The sequence below is a fragment of the Poecilia reticulata genome, chromosome 19 (genome assembly GCF_904066995.2).
Source record: "Poecilia reticulata chromosome 19, P_reticulata-male-v2, whole genome shotgun sequence".
Lineage (NCBI taxonomy): Eukaryota > Metazoa > Chordata > Actinopteri > Cyprinodontiformes > Poeciliidae > Poecilia > Poecilia reticulata.
Genome location: NC_088848.1, coordinates 8254922 through 8269248, shown reverse-complemented (window position 1 = coordinate 8269248; position 14327 = coordinate 8254922). Strand labels below are relative to the sequence as shown.

At 42.0% G+C, this 14327-nt stretch overlaps 1 protein-coding gene across 4 annotated transcripts in view; it reads right to left on the bottom strand.

Annotated features, from left to right (window-relative positions):
• LOC103481466 (zinc finger MIZ domain-containing protein 1) overlaps positions 1–14327 on the bottom strand; it is a 122602-nt gene that overhangs the window by 18970 nt on the left and 89305 nt on the right. The window contains exon 1 of one of the 4 annotated variants that reach the window (XM_017310895.2): positions 9867–10012. The exons of the other annotated variants lie outside the window; for them this stretch is intronic. The gene's annotated coding sequence lies outside the window, so the exon portion shown is untranslated. Of the gene's footprint in view, positions 1–9866; positions 10013–14327 lie in introns of those variants that run through there. 4 annotated transcript variants of the gene reach the window in all.

The following is a 14327-nucleotide window of genomic DNA, read 5'->3' as shown; positions in this document are numbered from 1 at the left end:
CTAATATCTGGAATAACAAGGAACATTTCTCAGAATCTTGTTTCTTAAGAGTGAGCTGATCCAGAGCCACTGACATGAGGCTTTCTGGCCACTTTCACAACCAACACTGAGAACTCCAGGCAAGGATAAGCAGAAGAAAGAAATGTCTACAAACGATTTCAACACTTTACCACTTAAAGAAGAATTATTCTGCTCTACTGTTGGATAAAAGTCTTATCCCAGCTCAGTTACCACCTCAACTAAGCACCAGTTTGTTTGAATGTACACCTCTGTCATTCACTTGGGGGATTAACTTGAGGTATCATATAACAAGAGGAGAAACACACAATCATTTATTCCTTACACTCCAAACCCTCCTCATCTCTCTTACGAAAACAACTCTCTGGATGATGGACACAAAAGAATTACTGTTTCTCTTTTCCATGCCACCCCACAGATGGCCCTTCAATGGACGTGTCTGTCTCCCTCCTGCAGCCAAAACTGGGGGAAAAAATAAAAAAAATAATAAAAAAATCGCCTCAGGTGTTGGGTTTCCAAATGTCAGTCTGAACAGATTCAAACTAGTGTTTCGTCATGTTTTTGTTGGTTTCCTTGGTGGCAAAGACTTTCTATCCCTCTTTCACTAAAGAGAAAAGGGACAGCCCTGTTTCCTTGGTAGATAGTCCCAGGGGGAACGGCAGAGTCTGAACCGTATTGATATTCTGGTGCTCAGCTGCCGCTGCCTGATGGTCAACCATGGCGAATGGCGGCAAACACATCTGCTGGGACTAGATGGGTGGTTCAGCCTCTTGGCCTCCAGCTTCCAGCCCTGTCATGAAGCCCCGGGGAGACATGACAAATGACATTGACTGCATCTCTGACAGTTGTTCAATGCTCTGTCCAATGATAATGTACACCCACCACCCCCCACACACATTACCATTGTCAAGTATTTTGCTTTGGCTTGCCGCATGACTGTTTGCATGCATCCAAAGCTTACTCACTTGTGACTGCCCATCAGTGTTGGGAGGACTGGGGCAACCAGAACACTTCTGGATCCAAAAAGAGAAATCTGGACTTGTATTTATTAGATGTACATCGTCATGGGATTACTTTGAAGTTAAACCAGTGACTTCATGCTAAAAAGTTCTTCCAAAGTACTTCCTAAACTTTGTTCAAAATCAATTAATTGAGAAGGACTAAAGGTTTCAGTGTGGTTTTTATTTTTATGTTGCTTGGAAAGAAGAGGCCTTTTAATGAACCATTTATGTGATTAAGATGTTTGAGCCAGGAAAATAAAACACGGAAGAAACTCACGGTTTAGGAATAGAGTTACTTCATTTGGCTTAGACCTAAATTAAAATTTTGATGAGACATGAAAATCTTGGGAGAAATCCTCAATTCCAGGTGAGCTTTAGCAAATTAATCAAATGGACAATAATGCAAAAATAAAAGAAGGTTAGAGTGATTTCTCACTTGATAGTTAATGAAAGTTGAGTTTCCTTGAAATTCCAAAGAGATAACAGTAGTACAAACAACGACACTTCACACAGCATCTGCTTCCGACTCCTTGCAGTCTTGAATCTGTTTTTTACATGGAAGCTTAAGTATACATTTTTTTTAGATGATTAAATTTGCATTGCGCAGATCTTGAATCTAAGTTGACGATAAGGCAACGGTTGCAGTAGGGTTCTTATTTTAGTAATGCTCATCTAAAAAAAGGATTACTGGAAACTTTGACCACTTTGCACTTAAAGTAACTCAAAACTGAACTCTTGAGAAGCTTTCTCTCCTGCAACTAAACGGAACGCACACATTCTAAACTAAGAACGTTTTCACAAGACTACACTAAACTACAATCGGCGTAACCACAATGAATAAGGAATACAACAGCGAGTTGACGGGAGAGCTCTAAAAACATGGCATGAATGGCTTCCTCTACAAAAGGTCTAACACACACTTGCTGCCTCCTTTAAAAGACTGCTCTCCGCTCCTCTCTTTGTCTCTTTTCCTTTTCTAACTCCTCTCTTTCTCTCCACTTACTGGCTCTGCACTGCAGGGGAGGCAGCAGGTAAGGCAGATGCCAGAAGCTCTTATGATCCTCATCCAACCCCACCCGCCACCACCCCCCTCCTTGTTGCTCTGTATCTAATAGACACCTGCTCCCTTGTCAACCCTGGACAATCCACCTGGCATCGTCCCACATGGCGACTTGGCCACCAAACGTCCGCGTTAAAAACACACAGTGCACACCCAATCATCACATTATCAGCATTACAAATACACATGTCTCCACCCCAACTCTAATAAAGAAGACCACCATATTCGATGTACGCTGCTCGTCAAAAATCATGACCCCAAAACAGCTTGTTTGAAGACATCCAGCCAGAAGGGCTGAAAGGAGAACAAAGAGCATGAGCAAACTAACAAGGGCAGCTCTAGTGGGCTGCACTCTCCAGTTTTTGATGCCGCCTCTATTCACATTCTATTCCTCCTCCCTTCTTCTTCTCTGCCCAAAAAGGGGATGAATGGACGCGAGGCTCCTGCAGGCCAAAGTCAATTAAACTAAGAGTGAGTGTGGGGAGCCCCTGGAATCCCTGGTAACAGAAACTGTGCAAAACAACCAAGTTTGGTTTTAGTCAAAGTTTTTTTTTTTTTTTCTTACAGGAGTACATGGAGTACTTATGAGAACTTCTGAATAATAAATAAAAAATTACTTTAATGATTAGTTGCTAGTGCAGGTCTAGTCATCACCAAGCTGCCCTGGATCATAATCACAAGTGGCTGACGTGGATACCACCGGCTAGCTGTCAAGCATCCCTTTGTCGTCACCAAATTTACACAAGTGCTAATGCAATGATCCAATAAAAATGTAGCTTAATTTCATGTAACTGTGCAGCTTCACTCACCTTGGGATGCCAAATGCTTTGAGAAACTACAATAGAAGATAGTCTGACCCATTTTCTCATAATTCAGGTAATCATTCTTGATCACTTTGGTATAGCGAGCATTAAACTTTCAGCCCAAGACAGGCAATCAATCATTACAGAAAATGGGGAAAAAAAAAGAAAAGTGAGCCAATTGGATCTTGGCTTCCCTTGCCTTTTGCAGAAAAGAATTACAGGGCTTGTTAAATAATGGCAGAACAATACTAAACTAGCACCAGGGTTCCAATAGATTTTTAATTGCAAAATTGCATACTTTTCCTGATTCATGTTTGCTGCTTTAAAAATAAAATAAAAAATTTTATGCACATTTAAAAAAAAAATCTATTAAATTTAAATACAAACTTTTATTAAGAATGTATTTCAACAGAGGTTGTCTTGATGGCTGGATGGATGAATTTTATGGTTGATGTGTGGTCTCAATAAATAAATAAAAACGTTTTACCAATCAGTGTAAAAAAGCAGCATTGTGGATTGAAATAAACAGTTATAAAACAGCCCGTTTATTGAGACCAGACAACTGCCCCTGTCTGCACCTCATCTATGTCTTCTTTCTTGCATTATTTTCTCTGCGGCTCTCTTGGAAGCCGCCATACTGGAGTCCTGTCAATGAGTGCTTAGGATCCGCTGCCTTGCGGGGAGCCAGACTTGCTGGCTAGGTTTTATGGCCCATTTCAGGGCTGCCCCGACTTAAATACAGCCTCCTGCTGGCCACATGGCCACAATGTCGTGCCATGTCCATCCAAGGAGGAGAAGCTTGGGAGGGGGGAGGGGGATTTGCTGGAGGCAAACCAGAAAGGTTTTACTGAAGCCATGAGCATATGGGGCCAAGTGGAAGGAAAGAGAGTAGAGGCAAATAAAGGAAAACACAGATTTGATTTTATTGAAATCCGGAGTTCTTTAACTTCCCACTCATTCAAATGTACCAACATTCAGATTGTAAAAGAAGCACAGTCAATCTGCTTGAGATGCAAATACAGATCTGTGAATGTGAAAAGGCTGAAATCCCGAATAAAAAAAATCAATAGAGAGAAGATAAGATGTTTATCTTCAAAGAGAATCTTGGCTCTCTGCTTTCAGATAAGGATTATTACTGTAAGCCTTTAAAGAAATCTATTTAGTACTAAATGAATGCCAGTTGGAGCATTTTGTGATGTATTTGACAAAATTATGCAGATCTCATTGCTGCAACTGTCATGTCTTAGTTATGGTTAAACACAAGCCAACAGCTGCCTAAGAAAACCAGGTTCCTAACATATTTTCTCATAATGTATGCAACAATTATGTTTGTTTAACAAAAGAGCCCATATGGTTCAGACTCTTTTGAAATTTGTAAGACTGTTTACATCCTTCTGAGAATTTATTGTATGTACGTATACAGACCGACTTTCAAATATGTCTTTATTCGTTAAGATGACTGGATACAAACCTACATCTCGGTTCTCTGGTAGTCTGCTTCATCTCGCAGTAGAAGTTGCAGTAGTGTTCCCTGTCTTCACTTTTATTGCTATTTCTGCTTTTCAGTTGGACATTACGTTATTACGTAAATTGTTGATACCAAAATTTGCCTCCGAAGCCAATCCAAGTACCATTTGTGGTACTTTTTTTTTTCCAGTTTTTATATTTTTCCAATATTAATAGGTCTTTTAAATGTCATGGTATTACAGTGCATTCACATTAAGAAACGCTAAATGATTGATTAAATGAGTGGGTAATTGACATTCCAGTGGGGTTTTTATTAAGAAATATATTGTAACCAATGAAACCAATATCCAAAAAATGTGAACCTAAATAGTTATCAAAAATCAAACAAGATCACATCGATTATGAACTGTGCGACCGATGAACCTTTCACCTGCCCAAACAGCCACCTGTACTGACGCAGACTGTTTTTAACCATGCACATCTCCGACCAGATTATCAAACCAGCAAAGACGCAGCTGACAAGAGCCAGATTGTTTCCCAAAGCAACAGGCTGCCATTAACAAAGCCCCAGCCTTAAGCCCCTGTCCACCATGATACTAATTAGGCAGAGAGCAGATGTGCCCGGAGTAGTGCCCACCTAGGGGTGCTGGACAGGGCCTGTAGTGTCACGGCTGCATATGCTGGTGGCTGATTCACCTGCGACCTTTTCACAGCACGCTTCAGGTCAGAGACTGTTTGGAAACGGGGAGGGGGAAAAAAGGACACTTGGGGGAAGCGGGTCCGGTCCTGGCACCCCTCTAGGCTCATTAGAGACGTCCATATGTGCAGCAGCTCAGGATCTGAATGAAAAAAGCTCCCTCAAGATAAACACTAGCGCCAAGTGGAACATTCAAACTTGATCCAGGATAAGATTATTGGGATACTAAATGTTTTCAAATCTTGCAGCTACATTAGTTCTATCAGGAGGAATGGGCCAGAATTCCAGCAACTTTCGTTCAGGAAGCAAGTAACTTGAGACGATTACACAAATACATGATTACCCATAGGTTTTATCATAAAATAATATAATAGATCTTGTCTAGTGACATAGAAGAAAAACAATTTCTGAACTGAGAGGTGGGGACGAAAGGTTAGCATTACCATGTAAAATAAAATCAGCAAAGTGTTTTCATCACATCAAGTAAATCAAGGTGTTGCTGTTTTGAATGCTTTTACATATTTGGCTCTACTAGACATCACTTTCTCCCTTTGCTATAACTACCGTACTGATTGACAGTATGATCATTTGTTGAAGTTTTAAAGCTTTTTTTTTTTGCTGTCCCAGTGTGGTGATAAAAAAAAAAAACATCTTGTTTTTTTAGTGTGACCATTAAATCCTACCCCTGCATACAGAGAGTGAGCTTTGTTAAGCTGGGGAATATGCTTACCTCTAATTTATTGACAGCTTCAAACGTCAAAACATGTCATGTGGTAAATAACACTGTTGAAACATCCTGCTTAAATGAAAAAAATATGACACATCTTGTTTATTCACAGGTTATTACTACAGATCTTTTCGCCTTTATTTCGGACCCTTCTGTATTAAAAGTCAAGTCATCATATTCAGTCAAAGTTTAATATGTGATCTGTGAGCAACATAAGTGGAATCAAAATCTCTCTATTTTTTTTAATTTAACTGAACTATCACATAGAAGCTGTGAGCAAGTCACAGGCCGTGGCTGTTTGTTGCTAATGTTCTTAAATTTCAGTAACAAAAAGGTTTCTTGGACAAATGTACATATCACAACAGCAATTGGTGTATTTCCGCATTCTGCTATTCCCCCGCTGAGAAAATGAAAATAAAAAGGTCAAAGCTGTTTGACCTTTGGAAAAATACTAAATGTCCAAGGCAGAGTGGAAGAGGTGAAGCTGACAGAGCAACAACGGCCAACAAGTTGGAGAAATCTTCTCCAAAAGCTCTTATTACAAACTTTTTTTTCCAAACAGATCGAATGATTGTCCACCAGAGTTAATTCATTTTCAATACACAATTAATACTGACTAAGGATAACGTAGGGTTGGTGACTCCACTACCTTATAAACGTATGCATGACCCTTGAATATTTGCACGTTATTACTTTACACTCAAAAACGCAATTGGTTTAAGATTTAATTTAAAAGCTCAACAAGACAGCTTATTTATAGTGAAGTGAAAGTATAGATGATTTTCTCATGAAATGAATACCTAAAAAGAGTGGTGTGCAGTTTAATTGAAATCCCTTTGTTCTGAAATCCCATAATAAAATCCAGCGCAAAAATCGCCTTCATAAGACACCGATACAAAAGTTAGTGTGAATCTAGCTCTTCTATGAAAGTCTGACGGGTTTGTTAGTGAACTTTAGTGAAAAAAAACAACAAAAAACAGCCTCATGAAGCCAAGAAATATGGCAGACAGGGTAAAGTTATAGAGATGATTGAAACAGAGTTCAGTCAGAAAACAACACTACAAAACTTTGAACATTTCAGAGAACTTTGTTCCAATTAATCAGTTACAATTGGAAAGAGTATGACGCAACTTCAGACCTAAAAATTGTGGCCACCCACCTAGACTGAAAGGCCGGGCAAGGACTGCATTAATCAGAGCAGAAGCCAAGAGACCCATGGTAACTCTAGAACAGTGGTTCTTAACCTTTTTTGAGGTACCAAACCCACCACTTTCATATGTGCATTCACCGAACCCTTCTGTAGTGATAAATAAAATATGTTTTTTTCCCCCAAATCCAAGACATAGGGGTGACCCAACTAGAGTCTAGTTGGGTCACTGCAAGATCATTAATTCTTCTTAGAGTCTCTGAGAACAGTTGCTCAAAATATAGTCAGTGTTTTCAGCACAGTTGAGCTGACTGTCCAGGAATGACCCAAGGTATTTAAAATTTGCCACAGTTTCAACAGGTTGGCCATTGAGAGAAACTGGAACCACTTTAAGGTCTTGTTTAGATCATTTAATTAGCTCTACATTCTTAAGAGAAAGAAAAACTAATAATAAATAATAAAGACGTTGCGGTATTCTGATTTAGTAATGTAATTATATTAGTTGTGTTGCCACCCTCATGCCACTAGAGGCAGTAGCAACCCCAAAAAGATGCGGCTAAGGAGCAGATTTAGAAGTACACCGAAAGTTACATAATTTGGTAAAAACGGCGAATTTTGCTGAAGTAAATAAAGACACAAGTTCAAATCCATGCTGAGAGAGGAGCTCCTTCAATCAGGGCTCCTCCGCAGCTCTGATTGGCTAAGCAATGTAACGTGATCCTCTGCAGCAAGTGATGGCAAAGCGGGGCGTCATCACGACTTTACACAAGTGTGTCTTTACCTCCGCAGCAGAGGCTCCGTGGAACCCCTGAGACAGACTCATCGAAACCCTGGGGTTCGATCGAACCCAGGTTAAGAACCACTGGTCTAGAAGTTCAGCTTGGAGAATCTGTTGAAGGGAAGTACTCCCCATATCTAGCCATTATGGAAGAGTGGCAGAAAGCATTAAGAAGACCCGTTCACAAACTGTGAAGGAGACAGAGATCTGGTTAGACGAGACCAAAATGAACATCTTTGGCCTACAATCAAAACAGTACATGTTCAAGAAGCCTGTGGAAGACTGCCGTGATTGTATATTCCACTGTGGGAATGATTTTCTTCTGAATACAAACCCGCTGGAGGCTGCAGAAGCCGTGGAAACGGCTTTTGCAAGGCACCGCATCCTTTCATGCGTCCCGCGATTTTCTGCTGAATTCAATTTAATTGTTGACCAATTTAATGAATTATTGAGTTGCCATGTAATTGATGAATTCTTTCAGGATTTTCTGTCACTAGTGACCTATTTTAATTGCTTGATGGGAAGGAAGGCAGAAGGAGGAGAGGACATGCAGTAAATGACCTGCGGCTGGGATCATAACCTCTGTGTATGGTTGTGCCTACTCCACAAATTTGTTTTATACACCTGAATTTGTACGTGTAAGAAAACTGGACACATTCAAAATCTAAATCTGCAGTTCATACTGCAAAGAAAACTGGAAATTGTTACTGGCAGGTAAATGGTTGACTGGGTGTGTCTCGGTTTATTAGTTTTCCATTTCAAAAAGCTGCATTATATTTGGAACAAACTTCCAGAACACTGCAAAACAGCTGAAACACCGAGTCCATTTAAATCAAAGCCAAACACCCACATGTTCAGAGTTGCCTTTGATTACGAGCAAATGGAACAACGCAGATCGTGCGGAAAACTGCTGCTGAACCATTGGATTCCTTCACGTGGAGAAACGTGCGCGCGCCCTTGGCTCCTGTCACTGCTTGACAAAACTGCCAAGAGGCTCATGGAAAACGCCGTCTCAAGTAGGTCAGAGCAACCCTTGGAGATAATCAAGGCCATTCTGACCCCTTCTGTGTCAGCTGTAAGTGGGTCAAATGCAGCAGTCAGCTGTTGAGCCTCCGTCATGCGGGGCGCTGCAAGCCACTCGTCATGCTGTCAACCCCCATTTGCCCGCCTGCGCCCAACAACGCAGAAATCAACCCTCCCTCTGTCCCTCCAGGGGTGGTACAAAGTGAAGCGCTCCTCTGCTGCAGAAGCACATCCACCTTCCCTCATGTCAATGATCGTCCTGTAGTAAATCCCCCGCCCCCCCTCAACACTCGTTATCTGTTGTCTCCTCCTTTTTGACAGCTCACAGCTTTGCAGCCTCGTCTCACTCAGGCTGTGGCAGTCAATCCTCCTCGGCACTCCTTCCATGTTTCAAAAATGCCAGCCGACTCCAGCGACGCCTCATCATTAATACAGAGCAAAAGGGAGCTCATGTGCCTGGAAAACACTTCTGAGCGCAAATCTGCAACGGCAAAACAAAAGCGATGCGGGGCAGCCTTAATCTCCGCACTACTGAAACCAGCAGCTATTTTAAAGCTCTCTTTCAGTGTCTTTTTTATCCCTCCCACCTTTTCTCTCTTCCATTAAAACATTCCTCCTCTCCCACCCCTCACCTCCCTCGCCCCCTCACCCCCACCACCCACCCCTCTCAGTGTCTCAGGGCAGCGGCTTCCTCTCTCCGTCTCCACCGCGTGTCCAGTGGCTGACTGCACAATACGCATCAATTATTCATGGCCGCGCTCTCCGTTTTGCAGGCAAAACCAATCACAGATGGAGTCGCCGCTAATGGGGTTCCTGCTCCACTTGCCACCGGCTTTTTTTTTTTTTTTTCTTCCTGCACTCAAGCAACAAATACCCCCAGAGACAACAAGGAGGAAAATAAATAAAAAAAGGGGAAAAAAATGGATAAGCTGCTGAAAGAGAAGGAAACTTCATAGAGCAAAGGAGGAGAAAAGGTTTGTGTTCAGAGAAGAAAGCAGGCGGCACTGCAAATCATTCACCATATAAATCAAGGAGCCGGCTTCGGCAGCAGGAAAGGGGTTAAAGACACAGAGATATATGGGGGAGAGGGATGGGGGGGAAGGACAGGCAGAGAGAGGGAGAGAACCAAATGCTTATCTCCTCACCTCGGATGTATGCAGCTGTTATTGATGTATCTTCTTTTTCTGTCTAGTGATCCATTGCTTGCTCTCCCAATACACACATCACACAGAGGCAGCCACAGCCACTTCGCCAGAAGGGAGAGAGCGTGAGGGGAGGGAGGAGAGGGGAGTGGAGGGAGAAAAAAAAATGCAGGCAGCTCACATTTCAAACTTGCAGAGGGGGGGGTGGGGGGTGGTGCCTAATGTGCTAGACAGCCTGTGTCCTGGCCCGGGTCCAGAGCGACGAGTAAAAGAAGCCTCAATCAGTCGGCTTAGAGCTGCAGGGAGACGCAACGCGGGCGTCGCAGAACGCGCCACCAGAGTCGGTCCAGGTGAAGCCGCGGTTCCGACCCGCCAACCCTTGGCTTTGAATGCATTCACTGGACTTAATCCATCAAAAATAGCCATTGTAATTAAAGGGCATACAGGAAGAGGAGGAGGAGGCTTCTCGATGCACCGAGGGTCGGTATCAGAGAAGGAGGGGCCAATTAGACCACATTTGTCTCTGAGTAAACACCAGACCCACTAAAGCCTTTGGTTAAATAATTACACAGCTATAAAACATGTAAACTGCAGGTAGGCATGCCACCTGAGGCATATCATTGTGTGCAAATAAAACAACTTGCACACGACTTGTTTGTTGTTCAGATAAATATCGTTGCATCTCAGGAAGTCAGAGCGATCCCCAAAATATTCTCTTTTTTTCCAGGATTTCAACTCAAAACCTGGAACATGCTTTTTGCATAAATTTATGATGCACACAAAAAGAATGTATTTCAAGCATTGATTTGTTTTCATTATTGCAGAATATTGAAATAATAAATAGCACATACGAGACCAATAATGAAGAGCATAAAATACAGAATGTTATAAGCATTTGTGGTAAAAAAAAAAAAAAAAAGCGGCCAAATTCACAGCTGTTCAGAAGGCTGTTATTGATACCCTCCTTGAGGAGGGTAAGTCACAAGAGGTCATTGCTGAAGCAGCTGGCTGTTGGAGGATGGCCGTATCCAAGCAAACTGATGGAAACCTGAGCAGAAAGTGTGTTAGTTAAAAAAATAAATCACATCTCAAATAAGAATAGATGCGTACTGCACTCAATATGTACACAACAGATCTTTGAACCCCCGAGTGACAGTTCACCTCTGCTCTTCAAGCACGATGCTTCTCACAGTTTTATTCAGAATTGGTTCAGTTGCAGCTCGTGTCTGTCTGTGGTTGCTCATGAAGCTCTGATTCCAGCACAGGCCTTGAGAAACTCCACCAAAAACATCATCGCAAACTTCTCAAGATTGTGGTTATGGTGCAGTTTTTCTTCCACTTAACTTTCCATTAATATATTTGGATACAGTATCCTGTATTTCTACAGCAGTGACCTTTCTTAGCTTACACAGTGAGTATCTGCTGTCTTTCCAATAATCTTGTTGACCAAAAAAAAAAAACATTTCTGCTTAATTCTTTTTTTTTTTTAATCTATAGATTTTATTTGCTAAAATAAGAATCTGAATTTTGGCTTACCACTAGCTTTAAGTCATTATGGTCAAAATTTACAGACATAAAAATGCTAAATAATGCAAAAATATTTGCACAATAAATCTATACGAGTTTCATTTTTTTTGGATAGAATTACTGAAAGGAAACGTTTTTAATGATGCTGAATGATATGATGCACCTGTAAAAATATGTATCCCAGTGCTGTCCAGGATGTAAAATCACTCCAAGAGAGGAAGGCCAGAGGAACTCCAAGGCTCTTATCTTTCTGCTCTGCATTTACTCTCCTGATATTTACTATCGGCTAAGTGTGCGGCGGGTGACTTACAGCCCTGCAGACCTTCTGAAAGTTAGCCCATCAATCATGGTTGGCTGGGAGTCCTCAGTGATCATAAAGTGCTCCGGAGAATTAGGTGCACATACTTCCAAGTACGAGGAACTTTAACCTCGTAAACTCCGGTAAGCAAAGGGGAAAAAAAATAAAAATAAAATCACACCACCTCGACAAGCTATTACTGCTTTACCAAATCCATTAAAAACATATTACAAAGTCATTTGGAAATTTGTTTAAAAGATAAACATCCATATTGTACGTTTTTTTTTTCAATATTGGGCTTCCTATATAGTTTGGAAATATATTTCCAGAGCCTGAACAAGTGTAGAAAAAGATATTGAAGAATGAAAGTAAAAAAAAAAAAGTTTTTATAAACCTTTAACATTTTAACATTTCCTCACCTGGCAATAAAAAACTTATTGCATTGTTTTGGGGATTTTGCATGACAGACAATGCAATTGCAAAGCGGAATTATATCATCCATTGTCTAATCTCCCTCGTCTTTCCAGCGTCAAGGGAACATGCCGTCTGTCCATCACATCACATCACAGAGACAAAGAACCATGCTACCAATGTTGCATGCAACTAATACAATAACTGCTCCCCCCTAAACCAAACTGACCAATTGACCTAAGGCTCAGACTTTTGGAAGTGCTTGCAGAGAACTCACTCAAAACGTAATGCAGAAAAGCACTGGCTATGAATCTTACCCAGGACCTTCACGCTGTAAGGCAGCAGTGCTAAAAACTGCGCCACTGTGCAGAGAAATGAGTTCATTCTCAGTATAAATACACTCAGATTTAATCCATTATCCAAAAACAGAAAGACTTTGCACAACTGCAACTTGGCCAAGAGGTGGCCGTTCATCTAAACTTGCAGATTGTGAGAGCATTGATCAGAGAAACAGCCAAGACACCCACGGAACCTCTGGAGGAGCTGGAGAGCTACATAGCTCAGGTAGGAGAATCTATCAGTTTTGTGAGTCACACACTCCACAAAACTGGTTTACGTTGAAGAGTCGCAGAAGGAAGAAGCTGTGAGGATACAGGAAAGATTGAGAAAGCTTAATCCAGAGACATTACAAGACACTGAATCTAACTGCATGCAGTAACAAACAGGTGGCCACACTGCATTGCCTTTATCAAGCAAGCAAACACAACACCCACACCGTCTCTGGATCCCGTTCGCTAATGCCTTTACAGATTAGAAAATACCCCCTCGATGTTCCGTCTTGCGCACCCCTACATTCACAGCAACATGAAACAAAACAATAAGAACACTTAGGGTTTAAAAAAAAATAAATAAAAAAATCAGACTGACACTGTTAACTACAACCCGCAGTGTTTAAAGATCGAATGTCATGAATGTGTAAAATGAGTATAGCACCAACCGAGCCTGACCAGCGCGAGAACTAATTATCTGCTGAATGGCTGCTTTGCCAGGCGTTTGTTACATGGAGGGGATGAATGGCCCGAGGAGCTGAGAAACTCCAGCCTGCTGCTCCCTCTTATAAGTCGGCGCCTCTTTTCACTCTTTTGAGTCGAGGAATTCCAACAACCCAGTCAGGCGCAAACGATTGGGAATGCGCTGCTCGGAAGACATTGCAATCACGCTTCCTCCCCCAAAAAAACTATTGTATGCCGTCAGGTGGTTCAGAGTGACGCTGACGGGATAGATCTAACGGGGTTTGTATTGACGGAGAGACGACAGAGAGCAGGGACTTGATGAGTTTATCCACACCGGGGCGAGCCGGGTGATCTCGCTGCTTTCAGGTCGCCGCAGCCTCACGTGCACAGCTTTGCCCTGGCGGTCAGACAGTCTCAGTAATCACAGATTAATAGAGCAGGCTAATCCCATTCACAGGCAGGTCACTGTGAGCAGACAGACACCCTTCCCCCAACTCTGCAAAAAAAAAAAAAGAAAAAAAAAAGGGGCAAACGGACACCACGCCACCTCCCGACACCCACCCTGTTAGCAGTTCAATTCACTGAATCACACATTGTTGAGCTTTTCAATTCCACTCTGATCACAAGGGATTAGGTTTGCAACCGGCATTATCTTAGCTTCTACGATCCCTTTAAATATGCCAGCTGATACCATCAATTGGTCGAGATAATAAGGCTTTAATGAAGTTTTGCCCTCTCGCAATAAAAGAAAGCAAAAGCTTATTCAGTAAATTATTGGAGGCATTTCATGATTAATCAATTTGTCAAAGCTACAAGCCGTTTCAGCTCTGAGCTGACTGCGCACATTGATTTCCACCTAAACCCCTGCCTCCCTCAGCACAATTTAGCAGGAGACGCGTTTAGAGGGTTATCAACGGAAATGTAGCGGCCAGCGACCACAGCGTGTCAGAGCCGAGGCGAGTGGGAGCCGCTGGGCCAAATCTGATTAACTTATTAGCTCCGTCCACTGATCTGATGTCTTCGGAGCATAGAGGCTGACCGTTTTTCTCACCCCGTTTAAAATAAAATGTGAGCAGAAAGCAGTCATGTGGCACAAACTCCTCCAGAAAAGTTTGCACAAGATGCCCACATTGGGGCCAAACCCAGAAGTCAGCATTAGGACTTTATTCCAAGAGAAAACTTCAAAACTTAAAAATGGGCTTCAGATGAACTCAG